The sequence below is a fragment of the Bactrocera oleae genome, chromosome 4, assembly GCF_042242935.1.
Source record: "Bactrocera oleae isolate idBacOlea1 chromosome 4, idBacOlea1, whole genome shotgun sequence".
Taxonomy (NCBI): domain Eukaryota; kingdom Metazoa; phylum Arthropoda; class Insecta; order Diptera; family Tephritidae; genus Bactrocera; species Bactrocera oleae.
The window spans coordinates 47591034-47616537 of NC_091538.1; the positions used below are offsets into that span (position 1 = coordinate 47591034).

At 32.1% G+C, this 25504-nt stretch overlaps 1 protein-coding gene across 1 annotated transcript in view; it reads right to left on the minus strand.

Moving 5' to 3' along the window:
• Positions 1-25010, minus strand: part of LOC106616444 (F-box/LRR-repeat protein 20) — a 99147-nt gene extending 74137 nt beyond the window's left edge. Inside the window, exon 1 of the mRNA XM_070109283.1 lies at positions 24866-25010. The gene's annotated coding sequence lies outside the window, so the exon portion shown is untranslated. The remainder of the gene's footprint in view (positions 1-24865) is intronic.
• Between the last annotated feature and the right edge of the window lie 494 nt (positions 25011-25504).

Genomic DNA, 25504 nt, shown 5'->3' on the forward strand with positions numbered 1-25504 from the left:
AAAATAGAAGGAGACTATTTTGAATAAAATTAATTGATTTTACCGATAAAACCATCTGTTCTGTCTTTTTTTTTAAAGTTCTGTTTACTTTGGAACACACCTTGTACAAACCAATGTCTTTATCCTCAGATATTTCAGATAATGGACATGTGACAATTGATGATAACGCGGAAATTACTTTGTATATCAAAGTACTCAAAAAATTGCATGCAACACACACAATAAATATTGTATGGCTTGTCACTTTTATTGTCATATTTATTAAGCTTATGAGTGTTAATATATTTTAATTCAACAATATATGAATATAATATATTTGTTCTTGAAATTCTTGAATTCCTAGAAGTTATGACGGCACGTTGAGGAATTAATTACTTTGTACACTTTAATTGATTCACTTAAAATGTTTGGTATGACAAAACAAAACGGTGGATTTCACTTAGCTGTGGTTGACAATTAAAAACTTGTGTGATGCCATATGTAGACAATAAAGCATAAAGATTTTTTATGAACTCGGTGGCTTTTGTAATGACAGCAAAGTATTATTCTCAATTGATTTCACTTCTATGATGGCTATTCAAGGTCGTTGTGCCGAGAAGATGATGTGAGGCGGCGAATTACGAGTAAAAAATTATTACAAAAATCAAATTATAAATTAATCAAGAAAACAAAAATCAGAAAATTGCCATTTAAATGATTTCACTATATCCACGTTTTATGAAAATAAGTGAGAGAAAAATTAGTAGAGATTGAAAGGTTCATAACCATAAATATAGAAATGCAACTAAATTAAACCGTAAAAGCTATGGTAAGACTATTTTCATGGCCAAGACAAATTCGAGCAAAGAGGTTCAGAGTTGTAAAGTTATATAACTACTATAATAGTTGTCTTCGGTTCACCAAGCGTTACTCTCCAGTGAATCGAACAAACTATACTAGATGCTCAAACAAACGGGCAACACTTGTGGTGCAACCCTGCGCTAACATGTCTTCTGACACATGTGCAATAGTGTTTATATTTCTTCTTAGTTGGGTTGCCATAACCCTTTTTTGTTGTTTTCATAAATTACTATAACTGATTTTAAGTTAAAAATACTAGAAAAAATTAAATTTGTATTTTCATTTGTAATTTGAACCATTCACAATAGTAGAACTGATCTAAAATATGCAAAACAAAATTTAGTAACACTGAAGATAGCGGTTATACGATTTTTATGAGGTATCCGTATACTCTTTAGCACGAATTCAACTCGATAACTTTGTTGTTGCTTTTATATTTAATTTTATTGACAAGAGCAAAGCGAGCGAAGAAACGGCGAATCGAAGACAGCACAATTGTGGACTACCAACTAAGAGCTTGACTTGTAATGCAAAAATGTCTGAAATCACCGCCTTAACAACACTAACCTCATTTTAAGAATATTTAAATACTTCGGCTAAGCTGCTATGATATAAATATATAGTTATTTAAAAGAAAAAACCCTAAATGTTAATATTTTAATTTTTATGGCGAACACAATACTAGTATCCTATCTAAATCGGATTTTTAGTCACACTTGTAATATGTATTCCAATTCATATATGGTAAACTACAGATCTTGTGTTGTTAAGGTAAGGCAGCATATATATTATAGTGGTAACAAATGATCTTATATTCCTAAATCAAGAAAGCCCCTGAGTTACAAATATGCTATTGAAGACTAATGAAATGAGCGCCAGATGATTCAACTGTGGTAACACAAAAGCGGGACAGACAAAAAGAAAGAGCTCAGATGATAACACCTCACCATCTACCTATAATTTTCGACAATACGCCTTATCTAATGAATACCAGTAGAAATTTAATGAGACGGAAACCTAATTACTAGAGAAATCCTAGATTATCTTTCTGCGCACAAGTAGCTCCTTAAACAACTTATGTTTCTAATGGGACTGAAGGAACTTGCGATCGCGTAAGTACTAATAATTAGAGCTTATAATACTTTGTGCCAACAGTAACTCATTCTCCTATGTTTTTCTAGATCGAAGCAAATATATGTCTGTATTATTCCTTTAAATCTGCATTTTTTGAGGATCACATACTTTGTCATTGAAAATGTTGTTGTTTAACCGAACACATACCTTAAATAAGTTTTAGGAATCTTTCTGGTTATGTCTGTCTTTGGAATTGGGCCCAAGCAGAAATTTGGGATATTTGGTATTGGATGGGAACCACTCGACGACCACATAAGTATAAAGGTTCACATATGTATGGTATATAAACGGATCGCCTAGTTATTTCTAAAAACCTTGAATTAGATTTTCATTCTTATTCTTTCCGATATGCTTTGTAATAATTCTGAAGCCCGAGAACGTCTCAGATTTCCAGACCGATCGTGATAGCAGTACTATGGGATCAAATTAGTTTCGTTTTTGATAAAATAGATTTGCTACACATTTGCAAGAGGTTTTAAACCCAGTAGACAAATATCCTCCGGTATCAAGCCGAGAATTGGGACTCATCAATGTGACTGTTAAAATCAACATCAATATCGTTTCGAAGAACGTGGGAACTTTATAATCACAGCAATTAGTACCACAACAGTAATCGCCAAAAATATTTGAAGAAGACTTTCCATTACAAAAGCAACAACACTACCTAGTAATCTCGAACACAAATGTAATCCGAGTTATTTTGTGGATTTGTGGTCACTGGTTGTGTGTATCTACTTTACAAATGTGGACAATAAATTAAAGGTCAAGTTTGCCAAACTGCGAACAATTTGGTGTCAACAAAACCGAATTATTTGACCAACCATAAAATTGTTGTGACCATCAATCAGGCGTGTGGGAGGCAACTAATTAAAGTTAATAATAAGGCGGCGCAACCACAATGCAACACAAAAGACCCCACACCAGAAAAAAGCCCAAAAAATGCAGACAAAAATAATTACAATAATCGCTTGACAAATTTAAATGTCCAGTCATACGAGTCGCCATTCAAGCGACATACGAAAAACGGTATAGTCAACCAAGCATCCAACGATCATCCATCAGCTGGCGACCACAATGTCACAGCGGTCAGTAGACTCTTATGCGGTGCAATCTTTTAAGCGTGACACACACACACTCATATGATATATATATATATAACTATACTATAATATAAAGCTAATGCAAAGATTTCCAATACTGTTAGTACTTAAAGAACAAGAGGCTAGGATAATGATATATACACCTAGATACCATATGTATGGGTGTACAAACGAAAAATGCTTTTACTGGCAGATAAGAAACCACATATGAAATCTACATGTTTATTTATATCTACCTATATTACATATAAGTATATTGTATATATGTATGTATGTACACTATAATAGTACTTAAATGAATAAGTGGCGAATCGCAGCGCCACAAAGTGTTATTACCCTCAATTGCGGGAGAGATTGAACTTGAAAGTGGATACGAGAGCAGACGACGTACATAAAAGCAAAGAATAATATGGTTGTACAGTAGAGCGCATAAACTTAAGAGCAGTTACAAGTGGAGCGGATGAATAAGGTTAGGAGGGAGATAATTAAGTGGAAAATTAACAGCATAAATGCCAAGTAGAGAACAAAGAAAACTTTGTTGTTGCTGCTATTGCTCAAGCGGTTGGAAAAAATTATGGGATACACCTACCAGCATCTTAAATTTAGTGCATATATTAATTAGAACAATAACTATAGTCTTCGGCATTTATAAACAAGTTACCATATTTCTACAGTTAAATGGAGAAACGACCCATAAATAGAATTTGGAAGGTTATTAGAGCGTTTAATAAACATTTTCTCTAGAAAATTCTACTAGAGAATTTCTCAGTCAATGCAAATTTACAAATAAGTTCGAAATTTTTCAAAACCATAACAACCTAATCTAGCAAGACTACCTTAAAAAAATTCAGATTCATTGAAAGTGGAACTAAATAATACTCTAAGCTTCAACTGAGTCAGAATGATGAGGTTTCCGACATTACTCAAATGCAACATCGAACAAAAATCAAACTCTTCAAAATTAAATGGGACCGAAAAGTCAATCTGGAAACTACTTTAAAAATTTAAATTTTTACACCAGACATTCGCAATAATACCGGAAAGCAACTAAGCAATAAGTTTGAAGTTCTAATCTTGTTGGCGCTGTCAGCATATCATATTCTAAATGGGATTGTCCCAACACTGTAACATCATAACGTGATACCGTTTTTGAATCTTGTAAAGGAAGGTGGTTACAAAAGTTTCTACCATTTTGGACCTATTAGCAAAATTGATTGATTGGTTCAAAAGGGCTGCGCAGGAGCACCAGGCCGCAGACGTCGCGCTTAGACCTTCATTAGGTCCATTGTGCTCTCGGGTGGTAACCACATTAACCCTTATTCTGCAAATTAACACTAATCGGTAGATTTGGTAAAAAAAAATCTGTGTTTTCCACCCCAGCTGCCTAATGTCTATCAGGTTGGAGCATTAGGAGCTGGGAAAGATATCCCGTCTCATCCGGTTGAAGGCCGGGCATTCGCAAAGATAATGTTCCAGCGTCTCATCATTCTCCGCGCATGCCAATTTCCTAAAATTGGGACCTTAAGGGTAGGTGTCCTGTGATAATCCCTTCAACATTAGTAAGTGCCCTTTCGCCTAGAAGTAGAACCTTTTTGGACTGTCCACCATGAACACTACCCCAAAGTGATGAATTTTATGAAACATATTTTGTAACATATATGGAAGGAAATTTTGTCAAGTAATATCATTGCTTTTAAACCGCCAATTCTTTTCGCTCACTCTTCTTTCATTAGCGATATTCCCTCGAATAGAATTTATTTTGTATACTTCAGGCGTTTATAATTATTCTCACCCACCAGTGCCTCTTCGACTGTAGAGGGAAGCACAACTAATGGCCATTTCAAGAGCAAAGCAAATTTTATCAGTCAACCACCGTGCAAACAATTAAATGTGCGACCTCAAACAATCCTTGTGTTAATTCTTCTATTTGTGCGAAGGTCAAAAACCGGCCTGGCACAATTAACGACTGCCAGTGGCCTGCATAAATCAATAAAATCGGCGATTGCCAAAGACATTGTAAAGATATTTATGTACAACGAGGAGATACTATGCTCAACTATCAAATTTTATTTTTATAAAAGACCTTTAAGTGTTAAATGGAGATGGAATGGTCGCAAAAGCATAAAATATTTGTTGTGATACATTTATTGGGAATAGTTAAATTAATATTTGGTGTTGAAAACAAATTTACACAAATCATTTTCAATTTATTAATTTCTTATTAGCTGCTCACAATTCTGCTTCAATTGTGTGCAATATAAGTTATGTAATTTTTTTTATTTAATATATACACACATATACAAATATTATATGTATGTACGAATGTGGTAATAAATGGAACTGAGAAAAAATTTGTAGAAACGTAGATATGTTTTCTTTATTGGTTTTGTAAATAAAATGGTTTAACAATGCAATCATAAATAAACTCAATTACAAGCAAATTGAAAATGAATAGAGCGATTCATCGTTGATAAATCGTGCATCACGAAAATAACGAAAAATTATTGAAAGTGACTTTAAAAATTAAGAAGCTCAGCGTATCGAAAATGTTCACTGAAAGTTTAACAAAAAATCTAAGAACACTTGTATTTGCATAAAGTGAAGCTAATATTGGGATTGATCTCACCACAGTACACAGTACACGTAACCGGAACTGACCCGAATCTTTATGAGAGTAATATGTTCCAAGTCTAATAAGATGATCCCACAATATTTGGATTAATTAATAGTGGCATTTTATTGTGATTGGAAGGCAATAACATGATATAGAAACTCAAAAATTATCATAAATGCCTAAGGATCATAACCGTTTACAATATGTTACTTCGACGGAACAATTTTTCAAAACATTAGTGTAACTGCTGGAATGGTTAGTACATTATGACAATTCAAACCGCTAAAATGGGACGGTGACGCATGAAAAAACTAAATACTACCTAATAAATAATACCTACTGAAAACGCTAAATCTCTATGAGAGGAATGACACCTCTTTCCCCCCCCATGACGTATCTATATTGGTGCGAGTATAGTTTCTCTTCGGCAGCGTATATCAAATATAATATATTATTTATTATTTGTATATATTACAAGTGGATATCGGCTACCTACTAGAGGCAACTGTCGCCAATTGCCATTTTATAAATATTATCGATTACTACCAACCCTTAATATAGTATACAGAAATATCAATAACAAGCAATTGCTCAAGATGAGTTGTCTTAGTTAAATTTATATGACCCGAAAACAATCCAGTATCAAGAGAAAAGTTGAGAAAATTAACCTAAAGAGTGCTTGATTGTATAAATTTATTATTTTAAAAAAGAGTTCCTGGTATAAACCAGTATGAACGAAAGTTTGGTCTAATGTAACATTGTTCCCAAGCCGAAAAGGGGTATGTAAACACACGAACAAAAATTAATGAACGACCAACTTTTATACTAAATTTTCACGTATTTCTTTATTTTATCTATTCAACGAGTTGTTTATTTAAAATGTGAACAAGTTCCGGAACACCGAAATATCAGAATAAATATCATATTACATACTTAGTGTAATAGAACTCATTATCTGGCCTTGTGAGACCTACATATTTTCGATGGTTAAACATACTCGAAAAAGGCTTCAAACAAGAACTGATTGTTTAAGCGACAAAAACTTTTACAGAGTATTAACTTTTTCGCATTTTTCCTTATGTAAAATCACGTTAACAAACTTCCCATAATATTAGAATACGTAAATAACATAAATAAATAAAAAAATATGAAATATCCGACAAAGCAGGAAAAATATTAGTTCATAGCTCGAATTGATTCATCCACAGTAAATACTTGTAGGTCAGAAAAACACTAGTTAAAAGCTAATTTATTTTGAACTAAAAATTGACAAGTTGTAAAAATACTGGTCTACAACTAGGATTTCGTAAAAAACAAGAAAAAGCATTAAGTTCGGCTGCACCGAAGCAAAGAATGGTATAAAAAGATCTTTATCTTGATTTTGACCGGTCAGTTTATATGGCAGCTATATGCGAAAGTGGTGCGATTTGAACAATATGTTCGGAGATTGTAGCGAAGTCTTAGAATATTTTACGCTCAAATATGAAAATAAATGGAGAAAATTTCCATACAAGGTTTGCTCGGTCAGTTTGTATTGCAGCTACAAGCTTTAAGGGGTTCAGGGTAGTCTCAGACACGAATGAGAATTTTCAGTATTTTTTTTTGCTATTAAATCATGTTATTTTACAAAAGTAATAATATGGCATTATTATACAATGTTTTGACTTGAAGTCACGAAAATTTCAAATAAAATATTTTTAATTTAAGTTATAGCTGTCTGTGTTGACCTAGTTCCAAAAAATGGTCCTTGTGGTGACAATCATAAGTCTTTGGAGATTCATCTAAAATCAATCGTATGAAAAAAATTTGTTTTTATAAATAGATAATCCTGGTCGTGATCGAAGCTTTTTTTTCAAAAATTAACAAAATGGCGGCCTCAAAAAATTTTTTTCTAGATTTTGGGGGAAAAAAATCCTTTGATCAGGCCCGAGCTTATTATGTACTCTAAAATATGTATAAATTTCATTAAAATCTACTGAGTGATTTTCGATTTACAGTTGTCACCAGTTCAAAAAACATATTTTTGAGAAAAACGCATTTAAAATTTCACACTAGAGCTCCCGAGCGCTCAAAAAGTAATTATCGTATCAACTTGAAATTTTCAGAGATATTATTATTATTAGGATATTACACTTAATGAAATTTTTTGAAAATTCTGACTACCCCTAACCCCTTAATTGTTCGATATCGACGGTTCCGACTCAGCTACTCATTTCTTGGTGGGAAAATTACGTGCACAAAATTTCAGATCGATATCTCAAAAACTGAGCGACTAGGGCCTCCGACGTGTCGTTTTGGGTGTTACAAACAACAGGGTACGATTCAGAGTATGAAAATCAAGTAATCTGAAACAAGAAAGACCAATTCTAAACTGAGTTATTAATTATATTATATGAGGAATAAGACGGTGCAACAAGAAAAATATTTATTATCATGATTTCATCCATAATTATTAAAGCTTTTATATATATTATTCTATGAAGAACTTGTATGAGACTAATAAACATATTTCTGTCCACACATCAGCAATGGTTTAGATGAAAAAGATAGTGGTTGGTACTTCTAACTGTAAAATATGTACATATATATTTATGTATGTGTGTGTGCTTGTCGAGGAAAATTCGCACATGATGACCAGACATTAGCCATCAGACAGTTGTTGGATGGATTTACGAGCATTCGTATTGAGTTCAATGCCATGCTTAACTGTTTTTTGTTTTCGCCAAAGCATCACATTACTTTATTTTATTACAACATTATATGTATGTATATAATACGTACGTATGTATGTATATATTTAAACAACAGCTTCTTATTGTGTTTCACATTTCATTTGCCATACTTTTATGCACATACGCATACAGTAGACTTGTGAACACACGTTGGGCAGCACCAGCGTAGCACATACATACAAACATTTGTGTGTTCTTTGGCTTTTGCCGGCATTTGTGCTACAGGTTCTTTGTTAGCGTTCGCAATGTTTTCTTAACTTTAACGCCTTGGCAATTCCACTCACATATTTGTACACAATTCAACACTCGACTCTTTGCCACGCGGTGGCGACGACGATGACGAAGAAGCTCACCATTTCTGTTTGGCTTGCCTTTTTATTGTTATTGCTGTTGTGGTTGTTTGTCGCTCAAATATGGATTCTTGGTTATTAACATGAAATTATGGACTTGACATGTTTCATTCCAAATTGAATGAGTGACAGAGTGAGTGAGTGACGTTCGGTTGATGGAAGGTGGTGCTGCCAGCCAAGCTAAAGGTGGCCGACCACCAGTGCCAACGGTGACAATCAACTTTTGTTGTAGACACCGAGAGAGTTACATGCACTTGTAAATGTATATATATACCATATACATACATATGTATAGTATGTGTTTGTGGACCGTGTAGGCAGACTAGAAAAATGTCAAGTATGAGAAATCTAATGCCTTAAAGTGGTGTTAAGGCTATTCTGCGGCTGTGCGTCTACAAGTTATTATTCTATGCGACATAATATACACGGAAGTAAAAATCTTTACTTGTTTTAGTCGTAAAAGGCAAAATATTTGTCAAATTGAGGTTATGTAACAAGTTAAATGTTTAACTATGGCATATCCCTATACCATGTTTACACGTAGAAAAAGATAGCGGTAATAAATATCGCATATCGCAGGGCTCATGAGCTGCCCAGAAGAGATAGAGTCCAAAGTGTCGCATATAACAGCGCCAAACTAGCGAACGTTGGACTCACATAAGACTGAATGAGAGATGTGGCAACCCAACTGTTTTGGAACTTTTGACTCTGACTGATAGAGAATGAGTTTCAGAGGGACGACTTTGATTAAGAGTCCACCGTAGCAGACAACAGCTAGCCACAAAAAAATAGCTTCCATGTTGGATGGTTTATAAATATTAAATTGTCCTGCCGTGACCTTGACGTTTGACACTTAAATGATTGGTATTGATCATCATTGACGGCAAAATTGGTTTCATATTTAATTAAAAAAAAAAGTGCATCTCTTCAGAATGGTTAGTAAACCAATTATATAAATTTTGTTTATGTTATGTAGCTGTGTTAGAAATATCCCTCATCAATGAACTTGATTTAACGTAAAACCTTGGTACGTACATTTATCCCACAGAACACAAACTTTGGTAACACAATTGCACAATTTCTATATGTTGTTCGTTTGTCAGACTTATCATGGTATGTTACCAATATAAACGGGTGATCAATGTCAACAGGTGTGATTACTGCGGCAGTTGACTTGACAGCTAACCTTTTTGAAAATTACATGACTATAAAAATAACCCATACAAATAAAGTTCTTCTTCACTGAGATAGTACTAAATTGTCGAATTATGTTACTGACTTAATTGTATTAGCAGAATCAGTGTTGGTTAGAAAATAAAGACTCTCTTATGATGATCACATAATAAGTTCTCAGCCTAATCTCAGGCGATCTGTTGATCGCATTTTACCGCGACCCTGATTGAATTATAGTTCAGCTTCATTTACCTACAAATTTCACTTCATATATGGCATACAAAAACAAAAATATTTCATTATTCATTTCAAATGGAAAAATCTTGCACACCAAACAAAAAATCTATCTCTCTACACAATTTTTCATATCATATATGAAATTTACTGAAAGCTCATGTGTTAGTAACAGCTGCACTTTGCACATCATAAAATGTGTCTGATAATAGTTTACAAATGATATGGTCATGAACCAAAGAGACGAACGGCAAAAACAAAAATCAAAAAAAAATATGTAAGTGAAACCAAAACCACAGACAATCGAGAGAAAAGCTGTCAAATTAGACATGCTGGTGTCTATATAGGTAAACAACAATGTACAGCAGCGTGTAGGTAGGTGAGGTAAAAATATACGATTGCAACCATTACATACCCGCATACCCCAATAGCGTTTAGATAAATGACAATACAATGCACTTGTCAATGCACATAACGAAAAAACGAAAAGAAATAGACGAAGAAAACTATAGATTGCAGTCGACCAGACAGTCAGTCAGTCATTCAATCATATATAATATATATTCAATACAGAGTAATTGTAGAGAATGAAATCAACCAAATATAGTAAAAAAAAAAAACAAAAAAAACAAAAAAAAAAAAAAAATTACATGCTCGAATATCATTTGTCCTAAAATGCATGCGATAGACGAAAGAAAAGAGCATAGAATTATTATTGAACATTTTACGGCAATATCGCAGCGATATTGAGTGTAGCTGAGTTGTAGTGAGCTTTTGGTTTACTGGGGTGAACCGTGAATTGTGGGATTAAATTTTTTTGAAGTATAATAAAAGTCGTTGATAAGTAAGATTTTTTTAGGTTTCGAGGCCGCTCGACACGACAAAATTCACGAGGGTCTGACTTTAAGATGAACCGGGTGTGATAAATATTTTAGCCAATTCGCCAAGTCGATCGAAGGTATTACATCCTAAATATTTTAACTTCATTTGCGAAAGCTGAAATAAGAAACAGAAAGTATCGTGATATTTCTACCTCACTTTCCTCCAGACAACTTTGACGGTTGGGGCCTTGAAAATGTTTAGACTCAATGAACTAACTTGTATTGGTGGAATCACAGAAAACTGTAAAGCCGATGAGTTTGCAAGGATTAGCACTCTCGTCCCAATATCATTAGACTGAGGACGAGTCGGAGCTCCGCTGTCGTCTGGGATTCGTGCTAACTCGGTGAGTCAAATGTTTACCAACATTCTCACACAAAAGAACCGAACACAAAGACCGTTTGACATAATCAAATGTTATGATAAAACTTTAGTCTTTTGATGTTAGAAACGGTTCTTATCATGCAACCTTCGACTTTTGATATTGGAAGCGCTTTTTTGAATGTTTAACGGAAATTCCCTAATATTTAAAAAATTGTTTTTTTCACGTGAATTATAAGAGCTTATGTTTCTTTTTATATAAACGAGTGTTCTTTTGGCGGTCGCTTACAAAATAGCCTTATATAGAACTAAGTAATAAACTGTGAGGGATCACTTACCCATATAGATATCGACTATTGATATGGGAGTGGCACACTCACCAAATAAAAAAGATTCTCTCCAAACTTGTAGTATAGGTCTTGAGTTAGAATATTTAAAAAGAGCCCAATATAGATTTAAGGGATATTCAAAAACTACAGAAATTTATAATCATCTAAGTTTCGAACTCTAAACTTCAAAGAATACTTCACCTACTTATCTTCAAACAATTTCCCTTTTATAATAAAACAAAGACAACTCTTAGGATGGCCCGAAACTTGTTTTGTGTGTGGAAATTGCCTTACAAAACCACTTTAGATGACAATGTAGTTGACGATCATTTTTGTCAGGTACATGACGTTTATATAACATTTGAGGTTGTATCTTTCTATTTTAGCATTTCCAAAACTAATTGTAAGATTAATTAGATCAGGCATCTCAAGCAGTATTTTACAGCAAATTTTTTTAATTTAAATGCTGAATTAGCGACTCGAAACAGCAAACCTGATATGATAGCCTAAATTTGGGAGAAAATAAACTCGATTTTGAACTTCCATAAATAATTGACATAGTTACGGGCACGATAAATAGAGAATATGTATTGATATTATAATATGTATAAAGAAAGTCTTAGCTGAACTCAAAATCTCACAATCTTAAAACCGAGTGATCACAAAACCTAGTATATAAAATATTGCCTACATTTTAGCGCAAAAATAAAATTAAATTAAAAAGAAACATACATGCCTTTGTAGCAAAGTAATCTAGAATTCTAAAATCACTCTAACTCTTATTTATAATTGAAGAGCTCTACTCAATATATCCAATATCTGAATACATTTTTTTAAACCGAACAGCATGCCTTCCAAGCTAATAAAATCATTATTTACCTAAATAAATAAGAAGAGAAAAAAAAAACACTTCGAAACATTTATTGCTTTTATTCCCACCCACTTCTACGCCCTCCACTTATCAGCGGCACAACTTAAATGAGTCTAGTCGATTTGTCGCCACTGTCTCGAACGGCTCGAATGACTTTCGCTCATTGACTGGACGACTCAGGAAATCGAGAATAGAAAGCAGCCAAGCTAAAGTCATGTGCATTCGACAAAAGTAAGTAAACACTTGCAGTTGCATGAATCAGTGCCATTGACTGCGACTACCGATCATAAACATGTGGTTTGTGTGGAAATTATCAAATGCATGCTATGTAAAGCCAATCAGATACACACACTCATACATAGATACTGTGTGTTATGCAATGTGAGTCAAAAGCCGGCGCGACGTACGAATATCAAAGCAAAGTCTGGTTGCCGTGAGTTCTGGCTTTGCCAACCGGCGAAAGCGTGAACGAAGGAAAAGAATTGGAGTGAAAGAGAAGCATGCGAAAGCCACTAAGCGCAGAGACGTCCAGAAAGGTAAATGAACTTTAGCTAAAATCTTGCAAAACTACTAACTTGCACATCTGTATGTATTTATATGAGCTTTGAAAGGTGAACACAAGTTTTTTTTTATTTGCATGACTAACAAATCCAAAGTAAAAGCGTTAAGCAGCAGGCGATCTTCAGCAGCCTACGGAAATATACATAGGTATACATACAGTTAATGACAATAAAATAGTATTAAATAGATGGTTCCGAAATAATTAACAATCTATATTATTTGTCCGATAGATTTCGGTTACGTTTTGCCTTAAGCTTATAAATAAGATTATATATAATTTGCAAAATAACATTTACACCCAAAGTGAAATTTAAAAAATTATAAAAAGATTCCAAAAATTTGTGATTACTACTTTGAAACCTCCAAAAAAAAAATGCGAATTGAGGGGACGGACACGAAAAACGACGTCTCAGGATCACAATTACATAGTGATTTTATCAAAAGGCGCTCCTTTTAAGGGTGTCGAAATTTCTTCGAGAACTGATGCGCTTCGCCTTTTAGAAAGGAATCTCTTTGGGAGGTTCTTCCGGAAAGTCTCAATGTTGACAAAAAAAAACAGCGGAACAATCGGATTGTTTTTGCTTCAGCGCATAACAATTGGACTTGTGAAGAAAATGCAAAAAAGTGGCGTATATGTAGGTAGCGATGGAAAAGTTAGGGTTCGACGTCCAAAAAATGCTGAAATAAATCCCCGATGCACGCAAAAGCAACTTTCAAACACGGAGGTGGATCATGATATGGGGATGTTTTTCGTGGTACGGAGTTGGAACGCTGTCTTGGATTTGAGAAATCATGGACTATTATCACTACCTTAGAATCTTAAAAGATGTAATGCTTCCTAATGCTGAAAAGAACATGCCTTTAGTTTGGCAGTTCCAGCATGAAAATGACCCGAATCATACCTCGGGTGTGATCAAGACTTGACTATAGGATCGAGGAATCGATGTTATGACTTGGCCGACGCAATCTCCAGATTTAGATCCTATAGGAAACCTGTGGAAGATTGTAAAGGAAAAATTGGAACTCATTAAATCACGAAAAAAGCAGGACAAAGTTTAAGAGGTTTGGTATTTAATACTAAATTCAGTTTGTAAAGGTCTAGTGGTATCTATGCCGAAAAGGTGCGCGGCCGTACTCGGAAATAATGGTTTTGCAACAACATTCTAACTTATATTTCCAATTTTTAATTGTAGTAGTCTACTATTTACGAGTTTTGGTTCCATAATGCTATTTTATTGTCAATTGAAATTTCTGACAGTTTCTTTAAAAGTTGTCTGCTGATAATACTTCGATTTTTATAATTTTTTTTTTTTGCTTTGGAAATGTATTTTATTAACTATAAAAAAGAATTGTTAATTTTATTTTTTATTGTCAGTAACTGGATATATATATATATTTGGGAGGAATGTCCCGCCAAATGTAGAAATTGTTGGCTTTTAATGTTAGTTTCCCTCAATTCATGTTATTAGTGTTTTATTAACGGCGGCAATCCCAAATTTAGGCCACTTAAAAGCCTTAAGTAAACGAGTCCAACTTTTACACAACTGATGATTATTTGTATGGGATGCTACTATTACCGAGTTGGATATACTTGACTGGACTCAACTACTCATTTTGGCAGGGTCAATGTGAGCACCCTTACAATATTTCGCCTTTTATTTATCAAAGCAGCTACTTCAAGATAGCAAAAGATAACTGCTTTCAAATTTAATTGAAATTAAAAAATGTTAAAGTGAATGAAAGTTCCACTTTTAGAACACGCAATCGTTTCTCACTTTGTGCTCAAATCTCTCTGCCACAAAACTTTGTCACTTATTCGAAGTAAATACAGACAATTACTCTCATCTTGTATTTAGGGCAAGTGTGATATAAATAGAAATTACGACAGTATCGTTAATTTACTTTATTTAGAGTGCGTTTGACAGAAAACTACTAAAGTTCATGACGTCATGAATGAAAAAAGGGAAGGACTTTGTCTATAGTTTTTATGAAAGTGTGAAAGTTTATATTGTTCCATGTCGCAATCTCGTATCTACCAATCTGGACTCGTGAACTTTCTTTACCTATCCACGGTTTTCGAATACTAATCACTCCCTAGACTTAGACGAAGTATCCAACACTTTAAAAATCTCTTTATATCTCCATTTTCTGTATTAAAGGACTTATAGATCTCGCACGGATATAATTTTGATAAGATATCATCAACTTTTATATCATAAATGCGTAAATTTACAACCTATAATAAGTAGGCACCAAAGATCAGATCTCAATAAACAAATGGAAAATCTATAGATTTGACCTATACAACTTAAAAGGAAAAATATATATATATAGATATTTGTCAAGTATTGAACGAAGGAATCAAATTTTTGATAATACTTTTGACCAGTTTTTTTTGGAAAGTCGCCATTTTGTTAAAAATCAATATTTTGACTAGCCCTTCGATCAGTCATTTATTGTAATAATATTTTTATTTTTTGATTTAATTTTAAGCAAAAAATTGTCCTCACGGCAGACACCTTTTTTCGAAGGTTCTCCTGGAGATCGAGGAAATTAAAATGTTGCAAAATCAATCGCCGATTAAATAAAAATAAATAAAATGCCTCTTAAAACAAATTCACAAAATAACTCTTTTTTTCTGATATGCAAGTAGATATATCCCTTGCGAAGCAAGATGAACTTCTTCATAAGCCAATTAATTCGAAATTACAATATGTTCCAAATTACAAAAATTGTTTTTGTTAAATTTTTTAACTCAAATTATGAAAGTAAAACTATTTGTGTATTTAGAACTCAAGTTGAAAACAGGCACTGAATTTCAAATATCTTGAGTACTGTGAGTACTGTTAGTTAATACCTTGATAAGTGCACTAAAATCACACTGAGTAGTTGGAAATTATAGTTCAGACTATGAGTCAATACTGAACACTTTGAATACATATGTATTGAGTGTTATGAATCGAGTTTGAGTAGCTTTTAACGTTAATGAGTATGACAAGATATCGGGTATTAATTTGTTTGTGTATCTATAGCATATATATATTATATGTATATACCCCTACTTCTTGTCAATTCCATCCAACATTACAAAATATTAATATTGCTCGGATAAAAAAACACATTAACGAAATCCAGAGAATTATTGACAGATGTCAAATGATATTAAACATATTTTATAGTTATCACACCAAATGAAGCACTATATACCATGTATCAGATGGGTATACCGATAACATTCAGATAACGATGATATAGATATAAAGCTAAAAAATGTAGTTAGACTATCGCTAAGCGCATACATATTGACATGAATAATTATTAATGACCGTTATCAATAATTTAAGACCAAATTAACACTCTCGCTCGCTATTGCTTAGAAACAGAACACGACAATATCTAATGAATTTACAAAAGCAACACTATAGTATTAGTTAGTAACAAACTAACTTACTAACTACCTAACTAAAAGCTACCAAGAACAATTGCAAATACTATGTACCTTTGAAGGCCATTAGATGCCAGAAAAAACTTGCGTAGACAAAAGAATTAAAATCTTGTTTTGGGCAATCCTATTTATAAAAACCAGTCGCAAACAAAATAAAATATTATTTCCACTCCACTCGGTGAATTGCTTTTCTTAGTCTTTAGGCTAGTAAAAAATTAAATCAGAGAGCAATATGCTTTTTACAGGCAGACAACTATTAGAATGGGAGACTGTGTTCGCTTAGCTTTATAAAAAAAGTTTGTATGTATATTGCTTTCAGATGCAAAAAAGTCGCAATATATAATTAGAAATGTAAATTTATTCACAAATTACAATAATTACCTGGATAGAAACAAGAAAAAAAACAACCGAGAACAAAGTAGAATTCAATTGAGTCATATTTATGAAATACAAAAAAAAATGAATTAAGAACCTTAATGTACGTGTGGGACCGACTACAATATATACAGAATTACTTCATGAGATTTGTAAGGTTAGGTAACAGTCATTATCTCAATGAAAATATTATCTGGTCTTTCATGCCGAATAACACACGTAGATAACCCACTCTGAATGCAATTACTCTTTTTATTTGTATGAGGTAAGTTTCAAAAGAACATTTTTATACAATTTTATTGAGGTATCGTTTAGGTATTTTTAACATACCTACTAGGGAATTATATAAAAAATATAAAATATTTACTTACTAAAAAATAGCGTCTTAAAAACCATAACTTACTTAAGAGAAATAAAAAAAATTATGAATTAATTTTTTATAAATAGAAATAACAGACTATTGTCGTACGCGATTTGTTCCAAATTCCGCTTAAGCAAAATTATTCGCAAAAACGTTTATATTTCTAATAATATAGATTAAACTCTAAAGTCTTAATCGTTCCACCTTAACTCGCACCACCTACAAAACAAATCTCACCTCAATGACTAGAGTATTTTAATATAATTATGTATATATAAACATCTGAACTGTCCCTATACAGATACCTCATTAAACCGCTATCTACAATGCTACCAAGTTTTCTTTACACATTTTAAACCAGCTTAACAATTGTGAATGGCTCAAATTAAAGAATTACTCCACAAAAGATTGGACTGGTTTGTTCGATTCACCACTCTCGATTGCATTGGGAATTGAAGAGAGCTATTATCATTATACTCTGAACAGGATATATTACGTTTGCTCCGAAGTTTGTAACACCCAGAAGGAAACATCGGAAACACTATAAAATATATTTATAAATGATCAACATGACGCGCTGACGCGATTTAGCGATGTCCGTAAGTCCGTCTGTCTGTATATACGCGAACTAGTCCCTTAGTTTTTGAGATATTGATCTCCCCAAGAAACTGTTCATTTGTCGGAATCGCCGACATCGGATCTCTATAGCATATAGCTACCGTACAAACTGAACGTTGGAAATCAAATGCTTGTATGAATACCTTTTTTCTTTGACAATATATCTGCATGATATTTATGAAATTTGGTTTGGATTATTATAAGAATATATAAAGAAATTGTTCAGATGGGACCACTATAGCATACAGTTGTCATACGTGTCATGCTGTCAAGTGTGCAATCTTTTATATTTGTGAAGGGCATTATATCTTCGGTGCAAACAAAGTTAACGTTTTTTCTTGATTTAATCACACACATCAAACTAGATAGATTTCTAGAATGTGAGATCCTTTTGAAATATACATATGTATGTACCTTATTTTGGGATTGGGAAATAATCGTATATCATACCATTCCACATATAGTGGAGATGATCTTTTTCTTCTACTGGTTCAGATAAAGTCCTTTAGAAGTTATAATGATTTTAAAATATTCAAAAGATATAATTTAATGTACCAAAAACCACCATGTGTGGGTATAAATCGTTTTCGACCGTTTCGATGACAAAACAACTTGGACTCCGTAGAACTGTAACAACAAATTCATTATAATATACGATATTTTCCACTATTTTATTGAAATTAAAATCATTCGAACTAACTGCATACATTTATCGATAACGTTATCTCACCACTAACTAACCATTAGGTAAACAAGGCACTGTGCAACATGTTGCACTCAGCTGTATAATGCCACAAAGTGGAATATGGGAATAGTGGAGCATATTGTTGTTGCTGCTGTTCTTACAAGAGTGTATTGAAGCAACAATAATGCGGCGTATTAAATTTTTCCGAGTTATGGAGTAGTATGTCTCGGTCGACTACTTCGCAATAAAGTCAATTTACATGCGAGGCACGTAAAGTGGGAAAAGAAATATTGCCAACAGCAAACTTAAGCGAGAAAATAAATACAAAAATATAAATAAAATGCATTAGAGGAGCCTCTCGAGCCGATGAAGAGCTTCCAGCAAGTGCATGCAATAATGATATGGCGGTGGTTGTTGTTGTTATTGTGGCAATGTTGCATGTGAAGTGGCGGCGCTGATAGCACAAACCAAATAGCAACATACAGCAACACATTTAATGGCTTGTAGAAGAAAGGAAAAATTACAATGGAAATATAGAGTTGGATTGCGGAGAAACTGCGCCGGCAAGGCAGCAGAAGTGGAGCAGCAACAAAGACTAATTAAATGTATAAAGATAAGCATGCATTTGTATGATACGTATGTATGTGTGTAAGTGCTTTGTGGGAGTAAATTTTATATACACATGTATAAGTGCGTATTTATGCCTCAGCGAGGTAATGCATGCAGTAAGAAGAGGGCATGGACTACGGTAGAAAGGCGATATATAGGACATACATTTTTTCTAACAACAACAAACACGATCTACGATTTGGCAAAGAATATTTTACCCCGAATATGCCGAATTCGATTTATACGATAAGTACTTTTTTATTGCGCATGACTAATCCAAAACTACACTTTTCTGTCCAGTATTTAATTTTGAAACTTTGTTGGCCGATTGTAAATACATTAATCAGAATATGTCAACTAGAGCATTATGAAGGAGTCTCCTTTTATTTAAATCAAAATATTTATTTAAATGGAATCATATAAAATCAGCATAAAGAGATAAAATTAAAATAGAAATAAATACAAACAAATTAATTGAGGACATTAAGCAGCTCTGATAACAACAACAAAGCAGCAGATAAGGTGATTAAGATATATAGCGCGGTTGCTCATGTAAAAAGTTAGTGCTCGTATGACATTGCAAATAAAAAATTTTAGATTATTAGATTTAAAAGAAAATAATTAAAAAGTTACTCTTTTTCTTTTTTTTAATATTAAAGTGTTGCCAGCTTTAAATACATGACGAAAACACCATATTTGATTATTTGTGGAAATATTCTGCATACACGCTACTTCTTGGGATTGTTGAAGTTTTTATGCTTTATCAATACTTTTATGACTTTTATCTTGTTTTATTTTTAGTTTCCACATTTTATAAAAGATAAATAATTACATTTTTAATCCTATATGAATTTAATTTTTTAAACAAGAAATTATTTTAAATAATTTAACTATCACAATTATTTTAAATAATTTAACTATCACTATTTTCATATTTTTAATAAAAAAAAATGAATTAAATTTAAAAAAATATTTTCTATAAAATCAATATATAATTATTACCAATAACACTGTTTATAATCATTTTTGATTTTCTTTTTCAGTTTTCAATTTGATTAGATTATTAAAATGAAAATTAATTAAATTTTCGAGACTTTTTAATATTATTTTAATTAAAAAAATGTTTGACTAATATTAAAAATTTAAATTAAACAATATCGCTTCACTAAAGAGTACTTTGACGGAGGCAGAAGATAGTAAAGGCATATTGAATCTTACAAATTTTAATTTTTGGAAAGCAATCCAATAGTTCTAAGTTAATAGTTCGAGATTCAAATATCTAATCACTAATCTGCGTTTAAGATTTTTAAGATTAAATTTTTTTTTTCAAACTAATATAAATTTTAATCCCAAATAGCGGTTTAAAAAATTAATACCAAATATATGATTTTGAAAAATTCAAATGAAATTATTAATTCCAAAAATATTATTACAAGTTTCTTTTATTTTTTCGATCGGGTTTTTGAGATTAAAAATCTGAAAGTTATTTTTTATTAAGACATTTAAAAAAAAGAAAAATTATTGTATCTACAACTATTTCTATTTTTAATTTTTTTATTCTTTTTACTAAATATTTAAAATTCAATAACAATACAATACAATTTAATTTTATTTCGTTTTATATATTTAAATATAAAATATTAATAACAAATAATTTTACTGTTTTATTTAATTTACTTTACATAATAATTTAAATACAATATATTCTTATTTTTTGTTTTTGTTTTTTAACTGCTTTTATAAATTTTATTTTTTTTTACAAGATAACAAAAATTACGAAGATTTTTTCATTTATAAAATTTTTATTTAGTTTAATCAATTTATTCCACTTGAATCATATTTTTTTTCATTCCGAGCATTATTTTAAAACTATTTTCGTTTTTACTATGGGCAATCCCGATATGCAAGACATTGCAGTTTTATTGGCATTTTAGCATATTCAAATATGAGAATATATTTAAAAGTATTTTTATTTTCTTTGGTATTTTTTTCGGAATGTGATTATACCACTTTCCACCATTATTTGCAATTTTTTTTTGAATTCCCATATATTTTTAATTTTAATTCCCAATTTTGTTTATTATTTTACCTTCTTTTATTAATAGAGCATATATTAAATAAATTTTACAATTTAATTTGCAAACTAACTGCAAGTTCTTCACAATCATATTTTATATTGGATATAATTAGCATTTTTACGCAAACGAAGCAGCTTTCCTCAGCATTATTAACAATTAATTAGCAGATTGTTTTTGAGTAATTTGACAATCTGAAGCATGAAAATGCAATTTATTTTCATAAAAAGATGTATATTATAGGCACTGTACACAACATAACACCTATTGTATTGTATAATATGTATATATGGTATGTATACAGAAATTGCGGTCCCATAAAAACATAAATTATAATAGAAAAATTTGTCAATTACACCGTTAAATTGGCAACACCCCGCCATCTATATTATTTACGCATTTTTGTTATATATATTTTTTTTAGCAGAACTGATAACATTTATATTTTCACTTTATAAGCGTACAGCAACAGATAGTTGCAATTTATTTTTATTTACAAATATTTTTAAAGTCACGCATACGCCGTGGAGTAATTGAATGACAGACGGTTTAGGCGCATAACAACTGTTGGATAGTTGAGTAAAAACATGTTGCAAAATCATGCGAAAAAATAGAATATATATAGCGGCGTTTAAATAAAGCACGCGCAGCAAATAAAAGCGGTAATTCCAACATAAATCTTAAAACAAAAAAGGCCTAAAGCCTTCGAATTAAGTAAATATGCTAGTTTAGAGAATTACCAAGAAAATAATAAAATACATACATAAATTATATACAAATGTACAAAACATATAAAAAAACAGCCACACATCGTACAAAGTACCATGCCACGCCTTCTTATTTATACCGCGCCAATTTTCGTTTGCTGCCTTATTTATTGTCGTCGCATTTCTTGCTGTTGGCAGCGTTGCCTTATTTCTTTCAATTTATTTTTGTCATCTCATTCAATTAAATAAATAAATTCATTTCATTTCATGCACACGCCAATTTGAAGTGGTCACAGCAAAACGAGTGGTACAAGTACAAATAATACACGGGCAAGTAGCACGCAAGTGTGCATATTTTTGTATGTACATATATGGCACTTATGCACTGACGTTTGTATGCGCATACATATTTTTTTATAAATTTCAGCAATTCTATTTTTATTACGCAAAAATATACACGCTTACATTCTATTTACATGTCATTTACACTACAGCTTCATTTGTTGTTGCTATTCCAATTTAAATGCATCGATTATTGTGAACACAACCCACACTACCACCCTGCTTCGCTGACCTGTGAATGAAATACACGCAAAACAATAACAAAACATATGACCAAATGCAGGAAATAACAGCGAAATGCAGTTAACAGCAATATCACGGCAGCAACAACAGAGAGTACGAACTGTTGTTCATGCAAGTATGTACATGCATTGGGTGCGTTTAGTGGGATCGTTCAGCATGCAGTTATGGAGCCAATAGCACGGCTTGTTGGATACAGAGGTCGCTTATGTTGGTAGATGGGTGTGAAAAGCTGTTGGAAACAGCTGATATTGGCAAGCGCATGGCAGAAAATGTAAAAAACAGTATAAAAAATAAATAAAAAAATTAAATGTTACAAAAGAGTACTAGAAAAACAAGTTAAAGCAAAGTGGCAGATAATGAGAAGGAATACAAAAGCAAAATGAAATATCTAAAAAAGCATAACAAAAACGAAGAAAATAAAACAGAAAATAAGTTAGTAACTACCAGAGAAAAGGTAATGCATAAAATCGCCAGCAAGACAACTACAAACTAAAGAGCTAATAACAAAAGTTGTAATTGTAGCAGAGGAAAAAAGAGTGGGCAACAGCTGATGCTTTGCAATGTAGAAAGAACAATGAAGAATTTATTGAATAAGCAGAAAGCATACAATATGCCGTTAAAACGTACCTAATAATATATATGTACGTATGAATGTAAGCATATAGGTTATGATTCTCGTATTTATTGCAAGCGTGTTATAGAGCAAAAAATGCAGAATAGTAATGAATTGCTAAAACAAAAATCAATGTCAAGGAAAAAAAGTTTTTTAACAGATAAGTTTTTTTAGAATTTCTCAGGTATTTCAGCTCTCAGCGATTGAGGATAACCCAACAACATAATTTATTTAAGAATTCCCTGTCTAAACATATTTATACCCTGAACATAAGGAAAGGTCGGAGACCATATAGAATGTATATATATATGTATATGGTAAATATAAATGATCAGTGTGAAAAACTGATTTCGATATAGCCAATCCCGTCTGTTTATACGTGAATTAGTCCCTCAATTTCGGAGATATCGATCTGAAATTTTCGCACACGTCCTTTCTCCCCAAGAAACTGCTCATTTGTCGAAACCGCCGATTTCGAACCAAACAACATACATACTGATCGTTAAAATCAAGTCCTTGTATGGAAAACTTTTTTTACAAGATATCTGCACGGAATTTTGCTTGAATTGTTGTCAAAAGGGCTCTAAATAAAGTCTTGCTGAAAGTTTTCGAAAAGTTTGTAATTCATGCATATTTTGAAATGGAGTTGCCAATTTTGTAAAAATTGCTAAGCAGAGCATAATATTCAAAACTAAGGTGAGTTTAATAAGGTCTGGAGGAAAGTTCTCAACAAGTATTTAATTAATACTTGTTTCCAAATAGTGTTCCCAGATATCAAAAATGAAAAACCAAAAAACAAGTTGATTTAATCAAAAATAAGATCAAAGTGGAGCAATTTAGAACTCAGTGATAGTATCCTAACGAGTTGCGACACGGTCATACTCTTTTTAAAATGCGTTGGCTTTCAGTGTTGATACCATTTCAATACTATATAGATCAAAACTGCGAAACTTATGTTTACCTCTACGCAAATGATGTGGTACGGGTTCTGCTACGATAATATAAACTTTCCATTAGGTGTACATAATCGTAAGTGACATCGATCGCTAAAAGAACACACGGCAAACGAATACTAGCAAAAAAAAAAAATGTAAACAACATAAACTCGCACAGTTTTTTTGGCGTTTAGCGATGTTGATAAAAAAATAAACCATTGCCAATTTAGTTTTTTAGCCCGAAAAAAATGTATCTCAGAAAATTTTCAAACTGCCGCAGGCAACAATACTCAACAAGCAAATGAGGTATTTATTTGACAACTGAGATATTGCCTTTAGGAAATTTTAGCGTTCACTTATAAATTAAACGACCTTACATAATTAAAGTCAGTTCTTTCAAAACATGTTTATAATTTAAAGGAAATATGCTTGAAACTTAAGGAAACTCATTAAAAAAAACTCATGAGCAGTCACACTTGCAACAACAAAAATAAACTTAAAAATAAAACCAATATTCATCGTAAAAAATTAAACACTTTAAATATTTGCTAAAACATTGCAAATTGGCAACTTTTAAAAACAAATAATAATAATAATAATCACTGTTGACATTTTTGCACCCATCAGCAGCAGTAGCAATATGCACAAGTATGTATATTATAAACAAATATTTTTTCACTCAAGTATGCTGTTGTTGTTTTTACAATATACGTGCTTACGTGAATATTCGTGTGAACACAAAATGGGGCAAGTTTACTTTGAAAAATCGAACTTTTCAAGCGCGTTGCAAGAATACACTTACATACAAATATATGTACATATGTATATATATGTATAATATATTATAAATACATGCAATTTCGATTACTTTGCACTTTTACTTCACACTTTTTCATTAAAAGTGGCACAAGTTGACAACCGTCTTTGGTGTTCTACCTTTAATTTAATTTAATTTTCATTTATTTTACAATAATTTCTTTTTTATTTATTTTTTATTCACTTTTTCTCAGCCACTGCAGTTTCTTGCGAACTCTTGCATTTTCTCGCACGAATTTAATTTCATGCAACTGCTTGCTTGCAATACAAATGACGTTCATGCGAAATTTTTCACAGCAGGAGCAAGAAAAATAAATAACAACAACCAACACTGCAAACTGTAAACACTGTGTGAGCAGCAAACCTTTTCTAATTGCTGCTACGCTAGCTGACGTGAGATACACACTAAAAATCGCATTAAACGTTTCGAGTGCGAGATTTTCCTACACACTAATTGTCACAGAGGCAAATGCAAATACAAAAAACAGAAATATTTCTAATATGTAAGAAGAAAAGCGCACACGACTGTCTACACGTATTTA